General features: G+C 41.3%; 1 protein-coding gene across 4 annotated transcripts in view; it reads right to left on the bottom strand.

Moving 5' to 3' along the window:
- Positions 1-14,608, bottom strand: part of SEPTIN9 (septin 9) — a 191,159-nt gene that overhangs the window by 46,373 nt on the left and 130,178 nt on the right. The window lies entirely within an intron of this gene.

The raw sequence follows: 14,608 nt of genomic DNA on the forward strand, positions 1-14,608 counted from the left end.
CTAGCAGTGGACACCTACCAGAGGTTGAGAACCAACACCTCCTACTCAAGACTATGGTCACACATGGGGTGCACCTAAAAGACACAGCTTGGAAACAATGAAAGTGACTCTTATTCGGCGATTGTCTTTCAAATCAAATCAGCTTGTTTCAGAAAGTTATATTGATTTGTAAATTACTTCTATTTCAAAAATCTCAAGTCTTTCCATACTTATCAGCTGCTGTATGCCCTGCAGGAAGTGGTGTATTATTTCCAGTCATTGGCTGAGTGGGGGAAGTTACTGCAGAAACAACATGTCACAGGAAGCAGCTGAGACTGGGAGTTATTGGAATAGCAGCGGTGGGGGATCAGGGCAGGTGAGTATGGTGGATTCTTTTTATTTTTATTTTTAAAGTAACCTGAGCCAAATGTAAAAAAAAAAAATGATCACTGCAATAACTTATCTAGGCCACTGACTTCATAATATTTTCCTCAATATGTCAAACTAGGCCCAAAGTAGAAAAAAAAATGTTTTTCTTGTGCTGGTTAAAAGGCTTGTTCACCCAAAAAAAAATTTCATTAAAATCAACTGGTGGCAGAAAGTGCCAGAGATTTGTAATTTACTTCTATTTAGAAATCTCAAGTCTTCCAGTACTTATCAGCTGCTGCTGCAGGGAGTGTTGTATTCCCTTCAGTCTGGGGTTTTCTTTGGGGATTTGCTACTGCTCTGGACAGTTCCTGACATGGACAGAGGTGACAGCAGAGAGCACTGTGTCAGACTGGAAATAATACACCACTTCCTGCAGGACATACAGAAGCTGATAAGTACTGGAAGACTGGAGATTCTGTTGGAGCCATCTCAGTGCAGTGGTTGTGTGGCACAAGATAAATTTTGTCTCTAATTCCCATTTGTCTCGTTTAACATGAAGAATGACACCACCGTCCCCGTACCACAATGCTCACCATTCTTAAAGTGTTTTTTCGGCAGTGAATGTGAACCTTTCTAGCTGCCATCTGGTTGAGATTACTCCCAGTTCTGTCGCATTTATCACGGCCACCACTTTATTTATCTTTGCATTCAGAACCAGGTCATGTCGGCAGGCGATAAACATGACCTAGTGAACTATACCTTCCTGCCTCCATCCACTGGGTGAGGAAGCCAGTAAGAGGGCGGCCTGAGATCCTGCTGGAAATATGCTCACACGCTGCACCACCTCTTCAAGGGACAACCACAGCTGAGATGGATTTGTCCTTAGGAGGTCACAGATGACATACTTATTATTCTCAATGTGCGGTGGAATAATATCTGCTGTTGCTTCTCTATGGGAGAATTTTTTTCTATTCCTATATATATATATATATATATATATATATATATATATATATATACACACACACACAAACACACACACTATAGGAAGATTTATCAAACACGGTGTAAAGTGAAACTGGCCCAGTTGCCCCTAGCAACCAATCAGATTTCACCTTTCATTTTCCAAAGAGTCTGCGAGGAATGAAAGGTGGAATCTGATTGGTTGCTAGGGGCAGTTTCACTTTACATCATTTTGATAATTCCCCCCCATATCTCTAAACATCTACACTATATATATCAGTTTGCATGCTGCTTTTAGAGCAGAGTGGTGGTCGGTGACCTAGACAACGAGCTATCAACAATAATAATAAAAGAGATGGCGTATGAGGAGAAGTTTGCTTAATAAATTTACAAAAGTATGTAACTTGACGAGTTTAAAGCAAATCTGTAACCTCTCCACTGACCATGGAAATGAAGGCATAATTTTGTTGCCTGTGTCTGTGTTTTTATTTTGAATGGTGTCAAATAGGCGGAGCCTATCATTTTCTGAGCCCCAGCACCACTACAACTCACTGTGCTGTATGTAACGTATACAGGGCTCATTATGCAGGGGAAAGGTGTACAACACGTGAGGCCTACCGACTCTAGGGTGGAAGAAATAATAGGCTCCACCTCTTTGACACTATTTACAGCCCAAATTAAGGTGTTTTTTTCTGAAAAACAAAACACAAACTAGGGCAACAAATGTACTGTACGTTTTGAATGCTTTTTTTTTTATATCCATCCAGAGGTGCCATCAACCTAGTAGGTGGTCGGGGGTGACAGATTCACTTTTATCATAAATATTATATAGTATAATCCTAAAAATAATTTCCACTGTTCACCCTTGTGCACTCAGAGTACTAAACAGAAGCATCAAATAAAAATTGTAGATCCTACAGTAGAATCTCTAAAGCTTATGTATGGACAGAGGCCGCAATGTTATAAGTCCTGTCTGACCTGATGTATTTTATCATTGTAAATGTGGCTCAGACTCAAGAAAGACGAAGAAAAAAACGAAAAGATTCCGCTCTTCATAAAGCAAGCTGTAAATCCCTCTTCTACAGCTATATACCATTCAGCCCAACAGAAGGTGGGTGATGGGGTATGGGAAATCTCACACAGATTGGTGGTTGGGATTTCCTTTATGAGGTCTACACTGGGGAAGGGTCTTCCTGTCCCTGAGGGGGTCTCACTCTGAGGCGGAGTGTGACATGAGCCTGGTCATTGCTCTCTGGCTGAGATTTCGGGAGGCTGCTCTCTATTACTGCAGGACAGATGGCGGCCAGATGTGGCTTTATGTGTTTGGTTCCCAGAACAAGGGTCTCCTACCACTTTCCAGCTACCCTCACCACCTTCTACCGCAACCTATTCACATGTATGACTATAGAAGTGATAGAATATGACACAAATTCTCCCTGCATGAGAACAAGAGGCATCTTTGTTACATGTGATTATGTATATCCATCCAGGTAATGTCTGCTGGTCATATGATAGAGTGGTAGGATTTATTATCAGCCACAAAACGGAAAATGAAGTTTTTCACCTGGTTAGTGATGGTTTTTTTCCCCATAGACTTTCATAGGTTTATTTCTTCTTTTAAAAAAAAGTGCATTTTTATGGTGTTTTATCACATTCTTCATGAGAAATCCCTGAATCACATGATCAAAAAAAAATCACATGACTCGTAACATGTAAAAACGACATTAAAAAAAGCGTGATGCACAAAAATAAACAATGCTGTTTTTGTTAGTTGTTTTTTTTTTTTTTTTTTTTTTCAAGTCACAAAAAACTCAATGAAAACAGTATATGTGACGGAGCCTAAGGGAATGTGTGGCCTAGATTTATTTTTACCAATTAGAGACCGAAACATTCACTTTTTTAGTCTGTTTCTATTTCCTAATTATATATATATATATATATATATATATATATTTCATTTTAATTTTTATATAGTTTTATTAGGAAGCCATCTTGCATAAGCTTTTTAACAGTATTTAGATATATACTTTACAGCCCATGGCCATAGACAACTATATTTGCAGTTAACATGAATGGGAAACCTAACTGGCCATACTATGTGCCTGCCCAATGGTCATTCTGTAGGGGAGGGGGAGGTTGAGCTGTGAGCTTCACCTATTATCTTTTCTATCTATCCATCCATCGCTGTAATCACTTTATAGCAGCTTCCTCCTTATCACCACAGCCAGAACACAAAGTCTCATTTTTAGGCCTAGTGGTGAGAATGCAAAATGAAAAACTAAAAAAAAAAAAAATATATATATATATATATATATATATATATATATAAATAAAAACTTAATTCAAACAATCAATCGTTTTCTGACTACACATTCCCTCTAAATTGTATTTTACAAGCAGAACCTAATGGATGGAGACACGCTAAGCTGAATAGCAGTAGAAGTTGGTGTTTTTGTGACTTCCTTCTTACTGGGTAAACCACACATCTCTTGCTTCTTTGTAGTTGGGGCCTGATCTAGGAAGTGGACTAGGTGGGGGTGAGAAGTAAGACAGCCCTATTTCACAATGCATAAATGCGATGTACTGTTGTACTAGTGTGTGTATATATATATATATATATATTTCACAGAGAAAGGTATACTTATATTATTAATGGGGTATCACTCACTCTTAAAGTGATGGCATGTGTGGCATATTGCTGGGGTAATCCATCACTGATTATGAAACTCTAACAGTCACTTGTGTTCCACTGCTTACTCTTTGTTGTTTTCTTTCTTTTCTTTCTTTTTTTGTACAGTAGTGCCCCACCTATCTTCAGTGCAGGGAACTACAGCAAACTGCAGCACTGATGCATCAAGAAATCTAAGAACTTAAAGGGGTTTTACAGACAGGACCCCTTTTCACCGAGTGATCAGGGAAAGTGAAAAAAATAAAGGGTCCTGGCCAGAAAACCTCTCTAAGCTAAAAAAAAGTCACAAAAAGTCACATAAACCCCTGCACATAAGCATACGCCTCTTAAGGCCCTTTTACAATGGCTGATAATTGGTAATGAGCTTTCTTATGGTGCATTTACACGGACGATCATTTTTCAAATTTTCGCAATAACGATCTTATTTGAGCGATTATCGGCTCGTGTAAACACAGCGAACGATCAAGCAACGAGCGAGAAATTGTTCATTTTGATCTTTCAACATGTTCTCAAATCATTGTTAGTTGTTCGCTAAAAATTCGCAGATCCCTTCATGAAAACCGATTCACCCTGTGTGTGAGATGGGCGTAAGCGATCTTAAAACGATCACAATAACGATTTTTCCGAACTATATAACATTCCGTCTAAACGCTGATCGTTATAAAAAACACATTGCTACTTCGAAATTGTTAATCGTTCGATTGGGGGAATTATCGCTCCGTGTAAACGCAGCATTAAGAACTCTGATTTTTTTCAATAATCGTCCCATGCAATAGGAGAGGTGATCAGCTGCTGAGGAAGGAAACGCTGATTAATCAGCTGATTGGATCTTTTGTACAGCCATATAAAGTATCAGCTGCATGGCCCGGCCGCGCGCTCAGTTAAGCCTTGTGAAGGCGATCAGTGATCTTTCTCGTTCACTGCCTCCTATCAGGCTGTGTAAAAGGGCCCTCACAGGGGTATTGCAAGAAAAATTCTGTATTACGAATAGAGCCACAGGTACGGCACGTGACCCACAGCTCTATTCATTCCTATGGAGGTGCCGGAAAAAGCAGAGTAATCTGGAAGATCGCTGTACTTGGCTCTCTCCAGCGGTTCCATAGGAATGATTAGAGCTGCCAGAAAGAGCAGAGTAAGCTGGAACAGCGCTGTACTCGGCACCTTCATAGGAATGAATACAGCTGCAAGTCTCGTGGAAGTGTGGCCAAACGGGGTGGGGGGCTGGCGGTTGGAGCCCCCTTGATCTCTAACTTGTCCCCTATCCTGTAGATAAGGGTCAAGTAAATTTTTCTTGGAATACCCCTTTAACCTTTGCTCCTGAACAATTTGGCCCTACTAAGTATCCTTCCCTCTATGTGATTTTTAAACTATTCCTATATTCGTATAAACTATTCGCATGCACCAAAAAAGACTCCTTGGCACTAAAGTTTTGGCCACTAGATGTTCCACTTCCTTGCTATCTCCTGTTTTTAGGGCGATTCTCTTTGGTTAGCAAAAGAGAGACCAAGATGGAACAGGAAACGTTGGGGACCAGTGCTATGCAGAGGAGAAAGTCTGAGCTGTATACATGCATCCTGAGGCTGCGTTCACACTACGAATATTTCAGTCAGTATATGTATATTTCAGTCAGTATATTTCAGTCAGTATTGCAACCAAAACCAGGAGTGGATTAAAAACAAAGAAAGGATCTGTTCACACAATGTTGAAATTGAGTGGATGGCCGCCATTTAATGGCAAATATTTGCTGTTATCTTAAAACAACGGCTGTTGTATTGAAATAATGGCCGTTATTTACTGTTATATGGTGGCCATCCACTCAATTTCAACATTGTGTGAACGGATCCTTTCTGTGTTTTTAATCCACTCCTGGTTTTGGTTGCAATACTGACTGAAATATACGTAGTGTGAACGCATCCTGAGCCTGTATACCCTGTTCAGTGGGTCCACACTGTGCCTGAAAGGTAAATGAAGTTCTCCCTCTTATCTCTGACACCCATAAGGTTCTGGGTATTGTCCCCTGCATAAATACGTATCTAATTACTACAGCTGCCTCCTGAATGTCAGCCCTCTCCCCCTCCCTTTAGCTTGTCCTCTACATCATCAGCAGCCATTCACTGCTTGAACCAGGGCTGCTTTTGTGATGCTGCTGTTTGTTTCCTTTCAGTTCACATAGCACCTGACAAACCCACTGCCTCATTAACCCCTTTTCCCCCACATGCCGTCAGTTTTTTTGCATGTGCAGGCATGTGTTAAAGTTGCACTCCTATCCAGTCTAGGCAATGCCTTGTGAATGAAATAGCTGGAACTCCAGACGGATACATTTTATCAACACTTTACATTATAGCAATCTACCAGGACAATGGAACGATTTGTACTGTTGATGTGTTTAATTGACAGAGGATTATCTAGCCTACATACACCCATAGTAAGCTCCATCTGATCTAGGTCTATACACGTTCTTTTATCCATACACTGACAGCAATCGGAGATCTTGAAAATTCTGAGGACCTAAAATACAATATTATTAGAATGTTGCCTTTTTTTTTTTTTTTTTACTATACAATTATAACACACTATTGCCGGAAATCAAACCGTAGCTTAGGTGGATGAAACTCTGGACAAACTTTACTTATTTGTTAAAGGGGTACTCCAGAAAAGGAAAAAAAAAATTAAAAAAATTAAAATTAATTAAAAAATTATATATATATTAATCCACTGTGTTAAGAAAGTTATATTGATTTGTAAATTACATCAATTTAAAAATCTCCAGTCTTCCAGTATTTATCAGCTGCTTTATGTCCTGCAGGAAGTGCGGTATTCTTTCCAGTCTGACACAGTGCCCTCTGCTGCCATCTCTGTCCATGTCAGGAACTGTCCAGAGCAGTAGCAAATCCCCATAGAAAACCTCTCCTGCTCTGGACAGTTCCTGACATGGACAGAGATGGCAGCAGAGGGCACTGTGTCAGACTGGAAAGAATACCGCACTTCCTGCAGGACATACAGCAGCTGATAAGTATGGGAGAATTTGAGATGTTTACATAAAAGTAAATTACAAATCAATATAACTCTCTGTTTATTTGAAGGAAGAAAAAAAGATTTTCACTGGAGTACCCCTTTAAGGGTAGTTATGTCTTTCACGTGACCCCCGACAGACCATAATCTGCTGTATGTATCCTCAGCTGGATTACTGTGGCGCACAGCAGCAATGGTTTCACTCTTCTTTCCTAGCACCGTTCATCCTGTTCTTCCTGGTTCATGAACCCAACTCCACAATTACACATATGCATAGCAGTAGGAGATGGTGTAGTAAGTGAAGAACAATAAAGATTTATATACTATACCAGTCATGGACTTGAAAGAGTACTAGGACAACATAAAGCTCCAGGTATTTCTTTATGAGGAAATGGGGGATGCTTTTTAAAGTACTGCGTTAAGTGGGTTCAGATGGCCGTCCATGTAATCTGTGTAAGGCAACGTGTAAGGATGTGTTCCCATGGAGCTTTTATGTGAATATCTGTATTTTTGTCATCCTCCTCCTAAATAGGGGACTCTATAATTTCCTTATCCCCTAATACAGGGGTAGGCAACCTTGGCTCTCCAGCTGTTGCAAAACTACAACTCCCATCATGCCTGGACAGTCAAAGCTTATCCTTACCCCCAGGAGGCAAGAATTTGCATGGAGCCCCAAACCGAGGAAGATTTACAGTCATCTTGTGTTTCTTTCATTTTCTAAAAGTTGTTGCCTTCTCACCAAGCTACTTGCCTATTGTAGCTGTAGCCCATCCCAGCCTTGTGCAGGTGTACAATTTTGTCCCTGATGTCCTTAGACAGCTCTTTGGTCTTGGCCATGGTGGAGAGGTTGGAGTGTGTGTACATCTGTTTTGTTTTGTTTTTATACAGGTTTTATACAAGTTCAAATAGGTGCAATTCATACAGGTAATGCAGAGTAGGAGGAACCTCTCAAAACTTAAAAAAATATTTAAAAAATCATACAAGGTGATTTTCTGGATTTTTTTTTTTAAAAGACTGTCTCCTACAGGTGAAGTGTGCCTACCTACAATAATTTTTTTACACCTTCCCATTCTTTGTAGGTTGGAAAACTAGCAGAATTTGAATTATATATATATATATATATATATATATATATATATATATATATTCCTACAGAATATGGCGGAGCAGTAAGAAGAGCTAAATATTTAAAAACGTCTATGAGAAAATACTCCCAGGGACAAATATTAGTTTGTGCTATATGCTGAGATCAAAGCCTGGGAAGTGCTGGGTGGATGGGGTCAGGACAGGCTGTTCATTGTAGCTCAGCGGCTGGTACCACTCTGCCAACTGAACAGAGCAGCCTTGAACAACAACAGCCCCCCCTAGAGGCCGTAAATGGAAGTCTTAGAGTCGCATATATGTCCAGCTGTGCCTGACACTGTGTAGGAATGAGAATTATTTCTCTGGGTGAGTGGATGGAGGTGGGAGGAGAGTTCAAATATGAGCTTTCAATGCATTCTTCAAAGTCCTGGCGAATTCTTTGCCCAAACTATGTGATGCCAATATAACCGGATTCTGATAGGAAGGGTGATAAAATGGCAGGAATATTCTCCTACATACAGTCATCATTGTATATTTAACCTTTATCTCCATCTTCCATTGCTCTTTCTGGCCCTTAGTTTGAAAATGAAATTTTATATATATATATATATATATATATATATATATATATATATATTCGCTCATCATGTTCATGTGGACATTTACTTATCATGGGTGAATCATTTCTTTAGAAATGCCTGCTGGACTTTTCTTTTCTTTGAATTCATATCATAAACTATTGGATGAATCCTGGTGAGACGGCCATCTATACTCTCCCCTCCGGGGCTGCTAACTTATTTTAATGTTATAACCATAATAGACTTACTCCAATATTGGAGGCACATGATGCTACAGAATGGGCTCATTGACATCTGTACGGATCACACACCCTGGATATGGACAAATATACATATACAGAGGTGCCTTGGATTAGGAGCATAATTCGTTCTGGTACCATGCTTGTAATCCAAATCCACTCTTGAACCAAAGCAAATTTTCCCATAAGAAATCACTAAAATGCAGACAATTGGTTTCACACCCCAAACATAATGATTTATTATTCTGAATAACTTGTAAAACAAATGAAAAAAACATTCAGAAACAGCAGAATGTGTGATATTATAAGTTACTGTACAGTAATGAGGAGGATGGGAAACACAAGGGTGGACAGGGACTGCAGGGAGCATGAAGGAATGAGCAGGGCAGATGTGGGCACATACATACAGCACTCTCTGTCCGGGGAGAGAGGGGTTACAGCTATGGAGAGTTTACCTCCACAGTCCTGTCCCCTGATGTAAGCCCCAACCTGAAGTGGATCTGCTATGATTTGGAAGGTGACGGAGACTTCCTGGGTCAGAGTACAGTGCTGTAGACCCCGCTATGCAGACCATGCCCCTCCTCCACTAACCCTCCCACCCAGTACAGGGAGCTCTTAAACCAAAGCAATGCTCTTACACCAAGTCACAATTTAGAAAAACTGTGAGCTCCTAAACCAAAACGCTCTTAAACCAAGTTACTCTTAAACCAAGGTACCACTGTATATATATATATATATATATATATATATATATATATATATCTTAACCCCTTAAGGAGCGGGCCTGAAAAAGCAATCTCTGCTTTTCGTTAACGACGTTCACCGTGTGGGAACAATATTGTTTTATTTGAATAGATTGGCACGCTACGGTATATTATATATTGATAAGCTTTATTATTTTTATGTGTTTTATGTATAAAATGGGAAGGGGGGGGGTGATTTTCACTTTTATTGGTGGAGGGGCTTTGAGACATTTTTTAAAACTTTTTTTTTAACACTTTTATAGTTCTCACAGGGGATTTTTACATACATACATTGGATTACATACACTGATCACTGCTATGCCATAGCATAGCAGGGATCAATGTTATCTGTGATCACCTGATATAGCCTGCCTGTGGCAGACTCTGTCAGAAGATTGAAGATCGGACTGCACGGAGGAAGGTAAGAGGCCTCCGGCAGTCAGGCCATGCGATCGGGACCCCTGCAGACACGCTGTGGGGGTCCCGATCGGTAAGTGACTGGAGATCCTCCGGTCACTTACACTTAAATGCTGTGGCACGATCGTGGCATTTAAGGGGTTAATGGCCATTGAGAGTGAGGGGCCTGGCTGCTATCCTGAGCCCGCTCCATAGCCTGTTACCCCAGCGGGGCGTACATTTACGCCCGTTTGCGCCAAGGCCCAGGCTGCCGGGGTGTAAATGTATGCCCCATGGGTTAATGCTTTGTATGAAGCCTAATGCTACCCGTTAGATAACTGTTAAGCGAATCTCGAGCACGCTAAGGTTCATCCAGACCCGAGTTTGCAGCATTTGACTACAGTGGCTGCAGAAGTTGGATGCAGCCCTAAGGGAGTCCTAGAAAACATGGATACAGGCTATGGCCTATGGCTGTATCCATGTTTTCCAGGCAGACTTAGGTCTGCATTTCACTTCTGCAGACCCAGTAATGAAATGCCGCACACTCATCCCTCATCTCTACTGTTGACTAAACTCTCATTTGTCTTCCCTGAGAAAGAAGGGATCTGGAAGATAAATTCCAACAGACTTTTATCAGGCGGTCCTTATACACATCAAATGGTCCATTTATATGTATAAGAAAAGTGATCAAAGGATTCTGGGTAGATATGAGCAATTCAACTTAGTTTCAGAATTTTTTTTTGTTAGAATCTGAACTTTCAGTGGTTTGTTTCGGATTGTGTCGCCCTGTTCCCGTACATTAAAGGGGTACTCCAGTTAATTTTTTTTTCTTTTAAATCGACTGGTTTCAAAAAGGTATATAGACTTGTAAATTACTTCTATTTAAAAATCTTCAACATTCCCATACTTATCAGCTGCTGTATGTCCTGCAGGAAGTGGTGTATTCTTTCCAGTCGGACACAGTGATTTCTGCTGCCACCTCCGAGACAGGAACTGTCCAGAGCTGTAGCAAATTCCCTATAGAAAACCTTTCCCTCTCTTGACAGTTCCTGTCTCAGACAGAGATGTCAGCAGAGAGCACTGTGTCACACTAAAAAAAGAAAACACCACTTCCTGCAGGGCAAATGGCAGCTGATAAGTATGGGAAGAGTGGAGATTTTTAAATGGAAGTAAATTACAAATCTATATAACTTTCTAAAACCAGTAGATTTGAAAGAAAAAGATTTTCGCTGGACAACCCCTTTAAGCTGCTGTATGTATCACTGCATTCACTGGACTAGGTGCTCAGCAGCTGGTCCTGTTACTCCTGTACTCTACAAGAACAGGGACTTCAGACTTTGACAGGGGTCCCTGCTCCTTTATATACTTTGCATGGGCAATCATAGGGAAATCGGGTAATTTACTAATCCAAATTGTGATTGAAATCCGAAACAAATCTTTATATTTGCTTGTTTCCAATCCAGGCCAAACAAACTTTGTTCTTTCAATGAAATACTGCAGTGCCTTGCGAGTCCTCCAGAAGGCACCAGAGTGAGGCGAATAACATATTCGCATATCACAGGCTTCAGTGATCATGTGACCCAACTATCAGGTCTGTTTTATAATTGTAAGAAAGAATATTATATAAACATAGATATAAAAAAATATATATATCTAGTATCAAACACTTCACTGGTTACAGGGATTATACGCTACATGGATATTTAAAAAAAGGTATTTCCCTGCCCACAGTACACAGAGCTCCTTCCTCATCCCTGCTATTCTGCAGCATCATCTGATCATCACACAGAGGATTCATATGACTGACATTCATACTAGTACAGAGAGACGCTTGTTATACTGAATAAATAGAGGATTGGAGGTCGCCAACAACTCCTTACAAGCATGGGTGGGGCCTAGCTATGTTTCACCCATATATCTTTACTTAAAGGAGAAGTCAGGCGAAATTTTTTATTAAAAGTATTGTATTGCCCCCCAAAAGTTATACAAATCACCAATATACACTTATTACGGGAAAAGCTTATAAAGTGCTTTTTTCCCCTGCACTTACTACTGCATCAAGGCTTCACTTCCTGGATAACATAGTGATGTCACTTCCGATATAAAATGGTGATGTCACTTCCTGGATAACATGGCGATTTTACTTCCTGGATAAAAATGGTGATGTCACTTCCTGGATAAAATGGTGATGTCACTTCCTGGATAAAATGGTGATGTCACTTTCTGGATAACATGGTTATGTCACTTCCTGGATAAAATGGTGATGTCACTTCTGCAGAGCTATGCGGGCTGTGGCTGCTGGAGAGGATGATGGCAGGAGGACACTGAGGGACACAGGGCACTGGAGAGACACTGAACATCCCTCTGCTATCAATCTCTCCAGCAGCCACAGCCTGCACAGCTCTAGGAGTCGGATCGTGACATCACCATGTTACCCAGGAAGTGACATCACCATGTTATCCAGGAAGTGACATCACCATGTTATCCAGGAAGTGACATCACCATGTTTATCCAGGAAGTGAAGCCTTGATGCAGTAGTAAGTGCAGGGAAAAAAGCACTTTATAAGCATTTCCCATAAGTGTATATTGGGGATTTGTATAACTATTGAGGGGCAATACAATACTTTAATAAAACATTTCACTGAACTTCTCTTAAGTAAAGTATTTATTCCCCTAAGAGTATTATATTCTCCTTGTATGTTACTATGTCACTGTTATTATGATCTATGTTACTGCTGACGTAAGGTAATGACTGTATAATGCTCTGTGTGTGTCAGGCCAGTTGGTAAATAGTGTAAGCAGTCAAGGTCACTAATGCACTGAAGCAAATATACTCTACAACAGGAACACAGGGCCATGTGTTATATATGTATATATATATATATATATATATATATATATATATATATATATATATATATATATATACTTTTTGCTGTAAGTGATCAGATATATAGTTTTCTCATGCTTCTAACATAAGGGTAGGAAACCTTGGTTCTCCAGCTGTTGCAAAACTACAACTTCCATCTTGGCTGTCCAGGCATGATGGGAGTTGTAGTTTTGCAACAGCTGGAGAGTCGAGGTTCCCTACTCCCGTTTCTAACATGTCATTTAGCAAAGTAAAGTGGACCTCAGACATAGCTTCTTTATTGTTTCCCTGATCCGTATAATATTATTCATCAATGTGGATGACTCTATCAGGATTAACCTCTATGGGAGAATATTGTGGGCATGCTGTATAAAAGTATTGTCAGCCTCACCCTAGTCTCCTTTCTATATCTTGGAGGTCCAGATGGTAACATTGATGAAGAACAAGCACTTTCGGATCTGAGGCAGTGGGAGGCTGGGTGAGGCCACTATAAAGTAGACACACAGTGATGATGCTCAGGATAGACCTCTGACACTTGTGAAGTCATTTCCTAAGTTCCTGTATCTGCTACTCTCCCTGTAGAGGAAGTGAGTTCAGCCAAAGTTTGTGCAAACACTCCCCTATCTACTGCTGCCTGGAGGCTAAAGCCGCTACCACACTGCCTCTATGGAAGCCGCTACCATACTGCCTCTATGGAGGTCACTACCACACTGCCTCTATGGATGTCACTACCACACTGCCTCTAGGAAGCCACTACCACACTGCCTCTATGGAAGCCACTACCACACTGCCTCTATGGAAGCCACTACCACACTGCCTCTATGGAAGCCACTACCACACTACCTCTATGGAAACCACTACCACACTGCCTCTATGGAAGCCACTATCACACTGCGTCTATGGAAGCCACTACCACACTGCCTCTATGGAGACTACTACCACACCGCCTCTATGGAAGCCACTACCACACTGCCTCTATGGAAGCCACTACCACACTGCCTCTATGGAAACCACTATCACACTGCCTCTATGGAGGCCACTACCACACTGCCTCTATGGAGACCACTACCACACTGCCTCTATGGAAGCCACTACCACACTGCCTCTATGGAAGCCCCTACCACACTGCCTCTATGGAAGCCACTATCACACTGCCTCTATGGAAGCCGCTACCACACTGCCTCTATGGAAGCCACTACCACACTACCTCTATGGAAGCCGCTACCACACTGCCTCTAGGAAGCCGCTACCATACTGCCTCTATGGAAGCCACTACCATACTGCCTCTATGGAAGCCACTACCACACTGCCTCTATGGTGACCACTACCACACTACCTCTATGGAGGCCACTACCACACTGCCTCTATGGAAGCCACTACCACACTGCCTCTAGGAAGCCACTACCACACTGCCTCTATGGAAGCCACTACCACACTGCCTCTATGGAAGCCCCTACCACACTGCCTCTATGGAAGCCACTACCACACTGCCTCTATGGAAGCCGATACCATACTTCCTCTATGGAAGCCGCTACCACACTGCCTCTATGGAAGCCGCTACCACACTGCCTCTATGGAGACCACTATCACACTGCCTCTATGGAAGCCACTACCACACTGCCTCTATGGAAGCCGTTACCACACTGCCTCTATGGAGGTCACTACCACACTACCTCTATGGAGGCCAC

Source organism: Dendropsophus ebraccatus, chromosome 14 (genome assembly GCF_027789765.1).
Source record: "Dendropsophus ebraccatus isolate aDenEbr1 chromosome 14, aDenEbr1.pat, whole genome shotgun sequence".
NCBI classification, from domain to species: Eukaryota; Metazoa; Chordata; class Amphibia; order Anura; family Hylidae; genus Dendropsophus; species Dendropsophus ebraccatus.